We start from the raw sequence: 15,452 nt of genomic DNA, 5'->3' as shown, positions 1-15,452 counted from the left end.
GGTTGCCTGAAAAAAAAAAAAAAAAACTGTTGACTATGAGATCAGAGCTAGTGAACTCAGGGCTGTTTAGGAATGTATTATATTAACTATGAATTCATTAGAGAAATAATTCCTGGGGAGAAGGTAACTTCCATGACAGCATATAATGCCCACTCCCTTGTATAAGAGTCCTGTAATTGCTTTTTGTGTGAAAGACTTTCTTCTGAACTCAATAGAAAAAAATAATGTAGCCTTTATTTCAGCTACGTGGGATCTGCTGTTTCTCTGCACAGCCTAGTGCCTTTTGAATTCCCTAACTTGAAAAGAATGGAAGGAGCCTCCATACCCAGTGACGTGGGGAGGAGCAGTGTCAAGGTTAAACATGAAATCAACAGTCTGGAGCTGGGAGCAGTTCGAGCTGAATAAATGTCTGTCCTGTGTCTGACTGTACCTGTGCCTGAGTCACCTTCCTCCTGCCAAAGACAAACAGGTTACTAGGCAACCGGATTGATTCAGACACTCTAAACGTCTCACCACAGTGAAATGTCCATCTGCAAGATTTCCAGGAAATGTCCCTCTTGCAGGTCACCAGGGAGCTGGACAAACATTCACACAGGCAATGAAAGCAGCAGATGACCCAGCTAGCAGCTATGTGTGAGAAAGTGGGGCCAGCTAATATCTGGAAGGAAGTCACCTTACCGGGTGAACACAGATTGTTGTCTGCATGGTAACTGTGAGGAGGAAGCACGCAGAAGGGAAAGGTGAAATCTCTCCCCAGAAGGACTCATGGGGAAGGAAGTCCATTGCTCTTAGGAAAAAAAAAGCAACACAGCAAAACAACCCAGCACATTCCAAATTGTAAAAATAGACCAAGATCTCAGACCACTTGCTGAATTTCTAGGTTTCACTTCCTCCTGTCTCCCAGGGAGGTGAGAATGGACCCTACCCTGGAAGGTGGTTTGTGCATTAGTACCGGGGACGCAGCCAGTGCCTGGTAGCCATGCTCTGCAGAAGTGTAATCATGTCCTCCACCCTCTGGGCAACTCCCGAAGTAAGGGGTGGGGGCAGAATTGTGTAGGAAGGAAGGAAAACCCAGAGATAGGTGAGAACTTCTCAGGGATTTATCTATTCTTTAATCATTTGGAGGACTGCAATTACAGAAAGTATAGTTTTTGTTTTTTGATCAGGTTCAGGGTGGGATATAGAAATCATGGTTATATAGAGTTCCCGTCGTGGCGCGGTGGTTAACGAATCCGACTAGGAACCATGAGGTTGCGGGTTCGGTCCCTGCCCTTGTTCAGTGGGTTAATGATCTGGCGTTGCCGTGAGCTGTGGTGTAGGTTGCAGACGCGGCTCGGATCCCACGTTGCTGTGGCTCTGGCGTAGGCCAGTAGCTACAGCTCCGATTCGACCCCTAGCCTGGGAACCTCCATATGCCGCGGGAGCAGCCCAAAGAAATAGCAAAAAAAGACAAAAAAAAAGAAATCATAGTTATAGCATCATTTAAGAGACCTCTTCAAGGGTTTTTGGCATTAGCGACCTTGAAAATTATTTGCATATTGAAAAACTAAATCAGCATTATTCAAGGGGGGAGGGATTAATTAATCATGGAGATTGCTTGGTAGCGTCCAAGTTACCTGTGTGTTCCAAAGCTCTAAATGGGTTTTTGCTTTACTGTTTTTTATACTTTCTGTCCCCTTCAAATATAAGATAAATTATAATTAAACATGCAGTCACACAAATAAGCCACTCTAAATTGGGTGAAATCTTGGGGTCTTATTTCCATATGGAAATTAAAATTATGCAGACACATATTATTGGCTCCATTAGAAAAAGAAAGGTGCCTTTGGTACTTTGGAGAAAGTGATACAGAGCTGGTGTCTTTGAGTGTGTGAGCTACACATTCTTTCACAGTCATTCTAGTGCCCCTGAGTGCCAGGCACTTGGCCAGCGGCCAGCAACATGGAGCCAAATCAGACATGGACTGTCCTTACACTTTCTCACCCTGTATAGGCTGCAAACAACAAACCCACATAGTGGACTAAAGAAATGGGAGGAGCCAAGGCGAGAGGAGAAAGCCATGGCATTAAATCCCCATCTGATCTTTTAAGAGTTTTCATTTCCCCTGCGTGGATTTTTTGAAGGGAAAGAACGTTTGCAAGTTGGGTCGAGAATATGTTGCTGCACGTTGGGCTAGTGACACAGCAGTGCCTGGGTGATGTGAGAGAGTTGTGAGATTAGGAACCATTCTTTTTCCTGAACCTGTAGAATCTCTGGTTCTGTCAGTGGGGCTGTTTCCAGGGAAGGACCTTCAATAAAGTCAAGAGGAAGAAGGGGATTGGGGGAGTGGCTCTCAAGGTTGTCGCAAGAGCTAATCATAAGCGAACTTAATTTTAAGTTAGTTCCAAACCCTGGTCCATGGTACACTGTTATTGCCTGACACCATTTTATTCAGAAACTATGCAGGTTTATCTATTACCAAAATAACAGTCAAATGCTTTCAGGTTAACTTTAGGATTTCTATAAAAAGTAAGAGAAAAACCCATCTAAGTCTAAAATTTTCTGACTTTCTCTGAAGCCACAATACCTAGTGAGTTCGCTGAATTTAGCATTGAAAGTAGCACTGTTTTATATCAGTCTTACACTTTGAATAACTTTCTGAGTGTAGAATGTTGATTTGAGGAAAAGGCTAAGTGTGACTTGTTTTATAAAGAACTTGGTTTTCCCCTTAATTAGTTTTTGTTTTTATTAAAGTATAGTTAATATACAGTAATGTTATGTAAGTGACCTGTGTACAATATAATGAGTCACAATTTTTAAAGGTTATACTCCATTTATAGGTATTATAAAGTATTGGCTATATTCCCTGTGTTGTATAACATGTCATTATAGCTTATTTTATAGCTAATAGTCTGTACCTCCCATTAATTTAGATTCTCAGTCTTTCACCAGGAATCTTTGTTATTTGGTGGAAAACTTTATTAACCATTATTAGAATTAAAAAAAAAAAAAGCTTACTGAACAAACATAACATTTCCAAAAACAGAGAAGACATAAAAAATGCTTCAAATGATTCAGATAAATTTTGATGAAGTTCACTTACTTTGCTTATTTGTTCCAAAAATATTTGTGGTAAGAATTTTTTTTTTTTTTTTTAATGCCCTGGAAGTTCCCAGGCCAGGGATTGAATCCAAGCTGCAGCTGTGACCTATACGGGAGCTGTAGCAACACCGGATCCTTTATATTTCAGAAGAGGCCTTTTTAAACACAGTTTACACTAGTTTGTATTATATTATTTCCTGATTTTGAATCTGCATCCACAGAAGGGTCAGTTGGTCTCATAAAACGTGATACTCGTGCCTTCTATATTTATTCTCTGGTGTTGGTCCTTGAGCACATTCAATAACTTCCTCTTTACCTTTCATCTTAATCAACCATCTCTTGTTCTGTGGGATGTGACCTTCCACTTCAACCTTATGAAATTATTTTCTTCAGTTTTAAGTCTTATTTCTTCTCTAGTTAATTAACCTGGACTCAGAAGCTCTTTGTTAATATCTTACTTAATTGACTTCGGTCATGGTAGGAAAGGGGGATCTGCATTAGCACACCCCCCCCCCAAAGTCGTCTTGCTCCATCCAGATGCCTAAATAGCAAATGGAACTAAAGGATTATTCTTTCATTAATTAATTTTCCTTTTCACGTGGCCTGTTTGACAGTGTGGCTTTTGATCATGTGAAATAAAGACATAAATGACCTTTTTTAAAAATTTTCATATGCCAACGGCCAGTCATTTAACATAAACCCTTATTTGAGAATGTGAGAGAGAGAAGGTAGAGGAGACGGAAGACCATGAAGTTGCTTTAATTCTCATCAAGTGGTAGAGTCGAGGTTAGAAGCCTCGAGGTTAGATACGAGGATTCTAAGATGTTCCTTTTGCTGGTTTGACCTGTATTTAATTTGCTTCTTATATTATCAAGGGCATGTTGTAGGGGCCATGGTTGTTGAGTCAACTTTTGTTGTTCATGGTTTTAATAAACCATATGGACCTGTTACCCAGAAATTGCCTTCATCAAGCTAAATTAAAATGCCAAAAAAAATTTAAATCTTAGAAGGAATCAATCTCTCACCCATAGGACGAAGGTCATGGTGGTATTGTGAGCACTAAGAGGAAACACCTAGAGCCTCTAATGGTCAGTACACTCTTCATCAGTAAGTTACCTTACACCTTTCTTTCTGTAAGAAGTGAGGTTTTTGTTTGCCTTCTTTAACTGTCTTCTGTGAAATCACTAACATATGTTTACTTTTGATAGAATGATATTTTTATGTGCCTGAGAAATCTGAAAAATAATGGGGTTGTATTAATGAGAACTGAAAACCAAGATTGCTGTATTACCTACCCAGGATTGATCACGGCTGGTTTGTGGCCAAATGGAAATAAGAATTCTGGTCTCTTAATTTCTGATCCAGGGCCTTGCCATGACACCATTCGTTTTTAAACTCTTAGCCATGGAACCCAGAATTCAAATGAGATTTTGGGTAATCCCTCCAAATTAGAAGGAAAAGCAGAACTTCTCTCGTTGGAGACATGGAGATGTCTGCATGGTCTTCCTGAGACTCTGCACCTCCTTCTTCTCAACATAGTTCTTAACACAGATAAAGGGTGTGGCCCTTCTCTTATTCCCCACCCCACCATGTCCTTAACACAACAAACTAAATCTGGCGTAGTCCTGCTTTTCTGGAGCATATCTGTCCCCTGAATCTGAAAAGTAAATACACACGGTAAAGTTGGGAGGTACGTTGACCCAGGCCGTGTGTCATAGCTGTAAAGGAAATGTCAGGTCTGCCCTGTTGACTCTGGAACATTTTTACTGCGCGTCAAGAGGAAGCAGCGGGCAAGATCTGGCTCTGAGAGCCCACTAATCTCCAGGGTTGGTTCTGACTTAGCAGGGGCGTGCTATCCCATTTCTTCCTCTTTGCTGTAAGAATTTGTCCTGAAGCTGTCTGCTGATTTGTAGGTTTCCCCCCAGCGTGGTAGAATGACGTGCTGGATCAGAACCGTCAAAGTACTGAATGCCGGCTCCACCATTTATTGGCTGGTGACCTTGGGCAATTTCATTTAACCACTTAAGCTTTCTGTGCTCATCTGTGAAATGTGGGTGCTAATAATAATAATAACTACCTCACAGAATTGTGTTGATTTTTTTTTTATTTTCTTAATTTTGTTTTGTTTTGTTTTTGTTTGTTTGTTTTTTTAGGGCCGCACCTGAGGCATATGGAGGTTCCCAGGTTAGGGGTCAAATTGGAGCTTCAGCCCGCTGGCCTAGACCACAGCTACAGCAACTCGGGATCTTTAACCCACTGAGTGAGGCCAGGGATCGAACCCGCATGTTCATGGATACGTGTAGGGTTTGTTAAACCACTGAGCCACAAGGGGAACTCCCAGAATTGTGTTAATTAAATAAGACCAGTAAAGCCTTTAGAACAATGTTTGAGCAATGGTAAGTACTATATATAAGTGTTAGCTATCACTCTTAATTCTTAAGTCTAGGACATATTAAATTTAAGTCATTAATAGGACACAGATTCAAAACATTTTAAACACTTAAATATTCTAGCCTAGTGTTGTTAACTAAAAATATGTATTTCTTGGTGGAGAGAATATATCATAATAATGGTAAATCCCAATTAACTTTGCTGGATCACATGTTGATAAAATTCTTTAAATACTTTTTCAAAAAAAAAAGCTTTCCTAAAATAACTAGAAAGCCAAAAGTATAATCAATCATTGTTTGGCTTCACAGTATAAACTAGATTTGTTAAAGCCCCAGAGAAATTTTCTCTTCTACCTAGTTATTACGCATGGTCTTATTTTTGTAGATAAGGAAGGCCACGTGAAGTGGTCAACGCACATTTCCTAGAAAACTTTCTGACAGTTGATTTTGAAATATAGGTTTCTGTGATTGCACTTTGCTGAAAATCTCTGCAGAGAAAGTCTGTTTATTTAGCCAGCTATCTGTTGACGTACAGTAGTTTCCTTAATGAGTGCATTTTTGTTTTTAAGAGTTGGTGCCACTTTTAGAATAGAGTGAGGCAGTTACCTGCTCCAGTAGCAACAGGATTCTGGAGCTAGCTTTAGAATTAGGGTCTTCTTTGGTCACCAGCTTTTTTGTCCTTGTTGCTGCCAGCACCCAGATACTTACCAAATATCTAATTCACACTTGAAAGCATCATGATTAATACATGTAATATTTAAGTAATTCTGCGGCTTTTCTTACTATTGAAATCTTTGCGCTAGTCTGATTTGCCCCTCTAGAATACCATTCATAAGAGGTTTGTGTAATAATTGACACAAATAGGCGTTCCTGTTGTGGTGAAGCAGAAATGAGTCTGCCTAGCATCCCATGAGGACATGGGTCTGATCCCTGTCCTCCTTCAGTGGGTCAGAGATCCTGTGTTGCCCTGAGCTGTGGTGGAGGTCGCAGACACAGCTCCAATCCCACATTGCTGTGGGCTGTGGTGTAGGCTGGCAGCCCGTAGTTCAGATTCAACCCCTAGCCTGGGAACATGAATATCTAGCCAAAAGGCAAAGTAAAGAATGGTGACCAGGAGTTCCCTGTGTGGCTCAGCGGTTAATGAACCCATTAGCATCCATGAGGATGCGTGTTGGATCCCTGGCCTCTCTCAGTGGGTTAAGAATCCAGTGTTGCTGTAAGCTGTGGTGGGTCACCACAGCTCGGATCCCGTGTTGCTATGGTGTAGGCTGGAGGCTGCATCTTCTGTTGGACCCCTAGCCTGGGAACCTCCATATGCTGCGAGCACAGCCTTAAAAAGACAAAAAGACCAAAAAAAAAAAAAATGGTGACCATACCATGAAAATGTCAGAATGTCAGACATAAAGCACCCCAGAGGGAAGGTTTGGTTTCTCACAAGCTGAAAGTTATAAATCAGCATGTGGTTTTCAGTGGGGACTGGGGGAAGGGTACACTAGGTTTTGTAACCTCCCTGGGCAAGGCAGGCCAGTTTGACTATTCATTCCTGGGCCCAGGAGTCACAGCAGGAAAGGTTTCTTGGAGAAAGTGACCTCTAAGCTGGGGCCTGAAGCATGAGAGGCAGGTATGTAAGCAAGAGGGTTTGGGGTGTTGAAGAGTTATATGGAAAGGCCTGATAAGATGGGATATCTCATGTGAAGGGAGTAGAAATTAACTATGTTTGGAAGCACAGATTTAGGGAAGGAAAAAAAAATAATTCTCAAACTGAGCCTGAAAAGGATGGCAGAGGCCAGCATATGAAGGTCCTTGTAAGCAGTGTCACCCATCAGGACATACCATCATGTAAGAAGCAGTCCAGGGGGAAAAAAAGATAATTGAGGAAAGGTGATCTAACTGTATATTAGTTATTAAGAAAATAGTATTAATTTTGGTATGCTATAATGGTGTGTGTGTGTGTGTGTGTTTTAAGAGCCTTACTGAGGCACAATGAAATATTTACGAGCGAATTATGTTTAGGCTTGTTTCGCCAAAAAATCCCTGGGTTAGAGGGTAGATGAAATAAATTTCCCATGATGATTGTTGTAGCTGATGAGGTTTGCTGTACTCTACTTTCAGTGCAGCATTTGAAATTTTCTATTATAAGGTGGTATTTTTGTTTTTGATTTTTTTTTTTAAAGTCAAAATAAACCATGGACCATAGGGAGCCATTTAAGGGTTTTAAAGAAGCCAGTAAAGCAGGAAATGGACTGGGAACAAAACCAGAGGGGGAAGGAGTGCTACATTAAGTACTTGATCAGTCCTTTTCCCACAGTGACTGTGGCGTTTCAGTTTCTCCTTGTGCAAGACTCTTAAGACTTCATGTCTTCTTAGTAACCAGTTCTCTATTAGCCATTTCCTCTAAGACTTTCACTTTGTATTCAATGGTACAAAATCCTAATGGTGTCTGATATTCCTAATACTATATCAGCTTCCTGTTTAATAAAAAAGTGATTCTATATGTCTTCCTGGTAGATGGATTTACTCCATTAAAAATTCATTGTGGCGGAGTTCCCTGGTGGCTCAGTGGGTTAAGGCTCCTGAGTTGTTACTGCTTGGCTTGGGTCGCCGCTGTGGTTCTAGTTCTGTGCCTGGCTTGTAAACGTCAGCGTGCCATGAGCATGGCCAAAAAAAAAAAAATTGTTGTAGCTATTGATATGTTTGGACTAATTCATGCCCTCTGTAAGGAAAGGTGTTTGTGAGCTGAGCTAAGCTAGAGAGAGCAATTAGGTAGATAGATTTAGGATTATAATGAACAGGACCTGAGATGCATGTCAGGGGAGCAGAGGAGGGAGTTTGAAGCTGAGTTGCTAGCTAAGATTTTATTTACCCTGTAAATAGACCTCACCCCTCCACTGATGGAATTTACTCAGTTCCTTTAAAGATACTCCCCCCCCCAAGCCATCATCCTTTTTGACATTCTTAAGACATGCCTTTAAAGTATAAAAACATATTACTGGAATGTTAGTTTTGGTCTTATTCAGTACAAGCCTTGGAAAAGGGCTCACAATCTTTTCATATCTTTACTACTGCAGATTGTGCTACCTGACATGTTAGAAAAAGAAAACAAATAACCCAAATCAGAAAACCAAAATACTTTTAGACTGTTACTTCATTGCTGTTTTTTAAAATATAGGTTTTTTGATAGCATGTTAAAAAAAATTTCAAGTATTTATAGTCAAATACATTTACTTATGTAGATTTATCAATGAAAATTGCATTTAATGGAAATAAGATTAAATATGGAATTACATCTTTTAGCTTCCTGATGCTAATTGAACATTGAGTTTATAGCATTTCCTGACTACCTCTTGGCAGGAGGTTCAGGTTTAGAGGTAGTGCTTTTAATCATCCTGTGTTTTTCTAAACCTGCTTCACTCTTTAGAAAATAGTCTGACCATAGTTTACTCCCAAGGAGAGACCAGTGCTAAACTGAATCATATAACTGTCTACTGATTTTCTATTCATTGCTGATTTGTGGAGCTTGGTGTTTTAAAAGGCTTTTTTTTTTTTTTTTTTTAGAAAAAAGACTATTCTACATTTTAAAAATTTTGTTTTCAGTTTTCATCTATATACCTTAGACTTAAAGTTTCTAAGTTTATATATATAAATGTCTCCCACTCCCTTTCATATTTTTGAATTTTCTTTTCTATTGGGAATATGGTTTTGCTAAACTTCAAATGTTATTTCAGGCTCTTCTCTAATTTAAAAAAAAAATGTTGTTTTTATTGCTCATTGGTCTTTTTTTAAAGTGACTTCTGGGTGGAAGGGGGAGAGTGAGAGATACTTAATGAAAAAAGCTCTCGAGGTCAGGAGCCAGCCGCCTCTTCTGCTACTGTCCTGAGCACTGAGAGCCAAATTCCACACCGGACGGAAGGCCAGAAATAATTCTCTTCTGGTTGGCCAGCTCTTCATTTGCTTCACCTTCCAGGCTTTCAACAGTGTGTGCAAGAGTTGCTATATATTTAACCCTTTATTATTGCTTATCTTGAGTTTGGTCACTCTGTTTCCTTAAATTCAGGGTACAGCTTATTAAGTTTTCTGTATCAGTAGATTCTATCCTACCCATTTAGGAAAATTTCTGCATCAAAAGTCAATGGAATTCTGAATCCTTGTTAGATATTTGATAGCTTTAACTTTTTTGTCCCCACAGAATATCTTTAATTTTATTCTTCCTGTGTTTATAATAGTGCATCTTTAACCTTTTCTTAAAAGCCTCATGTGAGTTAAACATTGCTTAGCAGAGTGCACTGGGGCGATCAATTTTTTTAAAGTCCATTATGACCAATAAAATTAGAGTGCTGTACACATACATACATTATTTTCATCTGTTAGAAATGGAAAAGCACAAGGGCGGAATTTCCTCTGTGGCACAGTGGGTTAAGAATCCCACTGCAGCGGCTCAGGTCACAGATGCAGCTCAAATTCAATCCACAAATTGAGTAAGTATGGGAGCATTTTCAGTGTAGCCCTTTTTTAGTGTTATGTTATTTTGTTTGGCCACACCTGCTGCATGCAGAAGTACCTGGGCCAGGGGTTGAACCCATGCCACAGCAGCAACCCAAGCCACAGCCGTGACAGTGCCAGGTTGTTAACCTGCTGAGCCACAGAGAACTCCCCTTTTTAGTTTTACAAAGTTTTATTTGTACAGGTTTCTGGACGCTCTTTATCATAATTGGGTCTCGGGGGTTGGAATGTAGATGCTCTTGACATTCTTCGGACTTGATGGTATACTGCTTTTCTTTCTGATAATGAATATTCATTTTAAAATTTTAAAATGAGTGTTACCTCAAGCCTGGTGATCCTACTTTGAATAACCCTCCTGTTTTATTTTTCTTCACAGCACTTTAAATCTTTTTTTGTTGCTGTTGTTGTAGTATGACATTAGCAGAATGTAAACTCCATGAGAGAATTAACTTTTTAAAAACTGCTGTGTCCTGGAGTTCCCGGTGGCCTAGCGGTTAAGCATCCAGCATTGCCATTGCTGTGGTTCAGTCTGATGCCCTGCTCAGGAACTTTCACGTGCCTCCAAGTGTGGCAAATTAATTAATTAATTAAAAAATTATGTCCTTACAACAGTCCCCAATAACAGAATATGAACTCACTAAATATTGTTGAATCAATAATCATCTTTGCTTTTCAATAGTAAAATTAAAATATGCTGCTTATTTATTTTTTTTCAATTCCAAAAGGTAAAAAGTAAAATAAATATCCTATGTAATATCACCTTTCTAGTAACCATGTAATTCATTTATACATAACACAGTTTTCCCCCACACTAAAGAATTGTGCTTTTTACATCATTTTGTAACTTTCTTCACCTAACACTGTAGGATAGTATGGTATTTTACTGTACAAATAAGATTTGTAAAGTAACTAGTCCTATCTGAAATCACCTACCTGCAATTTCAAAATCTAAATTTCTGCAAACAAAAGGCCCTTCCTCTCTCCTTCCCTCCGTCTCTTTACACATCCTCCCGTTTATAACTCTTGGTGTCAGAACACTTCTTGAATGGACCAAAAGCTCTCTATAGTTTTTATTCACCTAACTTACTGTGGCTTTACCCACTGTCTGGTTCAGATATATTAATGTTTGAATATCTGGTATTCCCAGATCCAGCAAGGTGAAAGTGTAAGCTGCATGAACTAATATATGATATATGTGCCTACAGTTTTTTGAAATGCAAAGTTCTGAATTGTATTTTATCTTTTTTTTTTTTTGGCCACAACCGTGGCATGTGGAAGTTTCTGGGCCAGGGATTAAACCCGCACTGCAGGTGCCACAGCTGCAGCAATGCTGGATCCTTAACCCGCTGCATGAGAACTTCCCAAGGTTCTGAATTTTAAAATGCATCTGTTGGCAGAAAAAATTCTAATGGGTGGATTTAGAAAACAATGCAAAGATGCTTGTGCAAGTATCTTTAGATAAATTGCTAGACATAATTCAAAGTGGATAACATACAGCTTTTGAAATTAGGGAAGAAAATAATAACAATATTTTCGAAAAGAAAATACGGAACTAAAATTTTGGAGTACTTGGGATTGTTATTCTTAATATTTTTATGGATTTTTGCATACTAGTTTAAATTATTGTATCCAATCATTCTTTCCATTTAAGAATGATTTTTTTGTATATAGTGTACATATACTTTTGAAAGCTATAATCTATTTAACTGATCATTTGGTGATTTTAGGCTACTTCTGAAGTTTTGTTGCCACAGAGGACAGAAACTCTGATAAAAAGTACAATAAAGCAAAAATCCACCAGAAATGAGAAAAAGGGTTTTCAAAAATGCTTAAATATACAAGCTTACTAAAACACCTGTGATGCACAAAAATTACCAATATTTGCAAAGGAGGGCTTGGAGATATCTATTTTTTGACTGAACTGTTTTCGCCGTTAGAATCAGGTTTGGCCTCATTCTCTGCACTTCAGCAGCTGGTTTTGTTCGTATGGAAATTTATAAAGCAGAAGAGTAAACCCGCCAGAAGATATCACTCTTTAGTACAATGAAGTCTCTTTGTGAAAGCTGACACTAAGTAAAGACTAATTTAATTGTTTGTATACTTCAAGGTAGGGCTGTAAAGTCCAGGTGGTATAGGTTTACCAGGCTTTCTCAACAGCAGCAATGCTGCAGACTTGTCCAAAACACAACATTCTAAACATATAATTTTCATTACAGTTAAGTGATGCTGAGTGAAGACATGAAATAATGAGATTTCAGTAGATAAATATTTCTGTGAAGGCAACAGCAAGAACTATACATGGTTTCCAGTACTTTTAGCTATAAAGTAACACATTTGCAATGAAAATATTTTTAAATGTGGACTATACACAAATGTAGGAAGGGAAAAAATCTCATACTCCTACCACTTGGACAACCATTCTTAATATTTTAGTGTACTTGTGCTCTGACTTTTCTGTACATGCATTTTTTGCATGCTTGAAATTGTGCAAAACAAAATACCTTTTAAGAGAGGCACATTTCCTCTGTTAACTCTGTCCCTACTTTTATAGTAAAAATAGCCGTTAGCATTGTCCTAATTATAAAAATGATTTACGTGAAAAATTACAAAATGCAGTCCAGAATAAAGAAAAAATTGAAAACCACTCTTAAATTCATCAAGCGGTGTTAATGTTCAGTGTATTTTCTTCAGACCTTAAAGAATGTATGTGTAGGAGTTCCCCTCATGGCGCACCAGAAAGGAATCCATCGAGGAACCATGAGGTTGCAGGTTCAATCCCTAGCCTCACACAGTGGGTTAGGGATTCAGCGTTGCTGTGAGCTGTGGTGTAGGTCACAGATGAGGCTTGGATCCATCGTTGCTGCAGCTGTTGTGTAGGCCAGCAGCTGCAGGTCCGATTGGATCCTTAGCCTGGGAACCTCCATATGCCTTGGGTGTGGCCCTAAAAAGCAAAAAGCAAAAAAATATATATATATATGTAACATGCATCTTTACATTGTTGAAATCATACTGTAATTTCCTCATTAAAATCTTAAACACAATTTTTATAAACTATTTGAAAATACAGTTTTATCTAGATATATGGGTGAATCACAGAAAATTTAGAGAAAATAGGAAAGTACTAAAGAAAACAAAAATAATTGGTAAATCTCACCATCAACATTAGTTAATATCTTACTTTTATTTTTTTTGGTTTTTTTACCTTTTCTAGGGTCACTCCCGCGGCATATGGAGGTTCCCAGGCTAGGGGTCTAATCGGAGCTGTAGCCACCAGCCTAGCCAGAGCCACAGCAACATGGGATCTGAGCTGCATCTTCGACCTACACTGCAGCTCACGGCAACACTGAATGCCCGACCCAATGAGCAAGGCCAGAGATCGAACCCACTACCTCAGGGTTCCTAGTCGGATTCATTAACCATTGAGCCACAACAGGAACTCCCACATCTTACCTTCTTTTTGGTGTATTTGTTAACTTTGTTTTTAATGTCATACATTTATATTTTTATGAAAATAAGAATATGGTGCTATTTTTTAAGCAGTAAATTTAATGTATCTCATGGCTACTTCAAAACGTCTACTCTAGACATTTATATTGTTTCGTTTCACTTAAATGTATATTTAGATCGTGTTTTTTCTGTATTTAAAACTTGTTCCAAAGTAAACTCTCAGTAATAGAGTCAATACATTGAGTAAGCATTTTAAAAACTTATCATGTTGTTTCAAAGGAGATTTTCCCCCAAATTGTACCAATCAGCTATCCTCCCAGCAATTCATAGTAGTCTTTATGCTTCTTTCTGATTACAGCTTAAATTACAGTTTGATAGGCTTTGTTTCAAGGTAACTTTCCAGTGTTCTTATCCACGGGTGACAAAAGGGTAGAAGCTTGTGTATTTAACCTGTCAGCGAGAATTGATGTAGGCATTTTTTTGTTGTTAGTAATTGGGAGACACTTAGTCACAGGAATTCGTAAGATTTGTCCGAGGCGGTGTAGGGAAACTCAGCTCCAAGTAGCCAGTCAGGAAGTGAGCTCTGCCTATAGGACCGAAGCACAGCAATTTTATTCTCTCCTTCTGTTTCCTTTCCTGACCATTTTTCACTGACCGGCTGGCTATCTCAGCAAAAAAAAATTGTCTTTTCTTCTTGTCTCTTTCTGTGTTCTCCCAACAGCGTTTGAAGGTGGGCTTCAGGGCTTGAGTTCTTGAAATCACCTGCCCTTACTGCAAAGAATGTGAGCATGAACAGCTGGCTTAGTGTGCAAAGAAAAATGACAGCCAAGGCCCCACGTGAAAGCCTTGATCAAATAGATTATCATAATTATAATGTATTTTACATATGTGTATAGGACCTATTTATATCTGTAATAATTATATATCTTGTTGTTTATTTGCATATACTAGCTAACCATTTCTGCCAAATAGAATATCTGACTTTTTCATATGTTAATTAATTTCAATTGTGGTTGTATTTATTGTTGCTAAGATAGGAATGTGTCATGAAGGTAGCTCCCAGACTTCCAAAACTGTGTAGCAACAACACCCAGTCCCTACAGAGTTTTTTTGTTTTCTGTCCAAATCCTTGAAGCTCTCTCTTTGGGTGACAAGGATGGATGCTCACCTCCAGCGCCTCTCTGCCCTCCTGAAGCTGAAGGGCCCTCTGATAGAACGTGTCTTATTTTGGGCCCCATTTACTCTAATGTCTATACTTGTTCATATGGTTTTCCTCTTTTAAGGCTTCCTTGTAAAAACTCTGACTCTGATCTGTTATCCCTTTTCTTTCCAAACTCTTCCCTCTTTTTCCAGTTATCTTCTGGAGGGACAGCTTGAGTGTATTGGAAATAAAGTCCTCATGTTGCAGTATTCCTAAAACAAAACCACGTAAGACCTGCGTATCCTCTTCTAAATTTTTGCTGAGGGGAAGTGGGCAGTTGGCTAAGGGTCACTACAGAATCAGTGGTGTGCAGATGTTCACTCTGTGGTCCTTATTATACCAACAGCCACCTACGCTTTGTGGTGAAGTGTTCCAACTCCATACAGGGGACATGTAATAGAGTAGGCAACGAAAGACACAGTTGTCCATTAAACTTTGCAACTTTGTGAACCAGCACAGTTGGTCACAAAAGGAAATAAAACTCTTGAGTGAGCTATTCTCCCTGTTTTGAGCAAGAAATGCATCAAAACATTTTGACACAGCTCAAGGTTCCTGGATCATTTGCTTCTGCTAAAGAAATTGAGATATCTTTCTGAAGAGCCTCATTTTCCCTAGTAGACCATATGTCTGGTGGCCAATTGTTCTGAATATCCAGAATTAGTTACTAGCATTTCCTAAAATAGTATTTAAATACTGGAGTTTCCGTTGTGGCTCAGTGGTGAACGAATCTGACTAGGAACCATGAGGTTACGGGTTTGATCCCTGGCCTTGCTCAGTGGGTTAAGGATCCGGTGTTGCTGTGAGCTGTGGTGTAGGTCGCAGACGCAGCTCAG

At 39.0% G+C, this 15,452-nt stretch overlaps 1 protein-coding gene across 6 annotated transcripts in view; it reads left to right on the top strand.

Annotated features, from left to right (window-relative positions):
* The window catches only part of SGMS2 (sphingomyelin synthase 2), an 88,946-nt gene that overhangs the window by 43,911 nt on the left and 29,583 nt on the right, over positions 1-15,452 (top strand). The window contains exon 1 of one of the 6 annotated variants that reach the window (XM_047798605.1): positions 6,938-7,092. The exons of 4 other annotated variants lie outside the window; for them this stretch is intronic. The gene's annotated coding sequence lies outside the window, so the exon portion shown is untranslated. Of the gene's footprint in view, positions 1-6,937; positions 7,093-14,779; positions 14,847-15,452 lie in introns of those variants that run through there. One more of the 6 variants, XM_047798606.1, reaches the window with a different exon arrangement.

Source organism: Phacochoerus africanus, chromosome 10, assembly GCF_016906955.1.
Source record: "Phacochoerus africanus isolate WHEZ1 chromosome 10, ROS_Pafr_v1, whole genome shotgun sequence".
Classification (NCBI taxonomy): Eukaryota; Metazoa; Chordata; class Mammalia; order Artiodactyla; family Suidae; genus Phacochoerus; species Phacochoerus africanus.
Note: the sequence above shows the minus strand (reverse complement) of the source record. Positions and strands in the feature narration are given on the sequence as shown.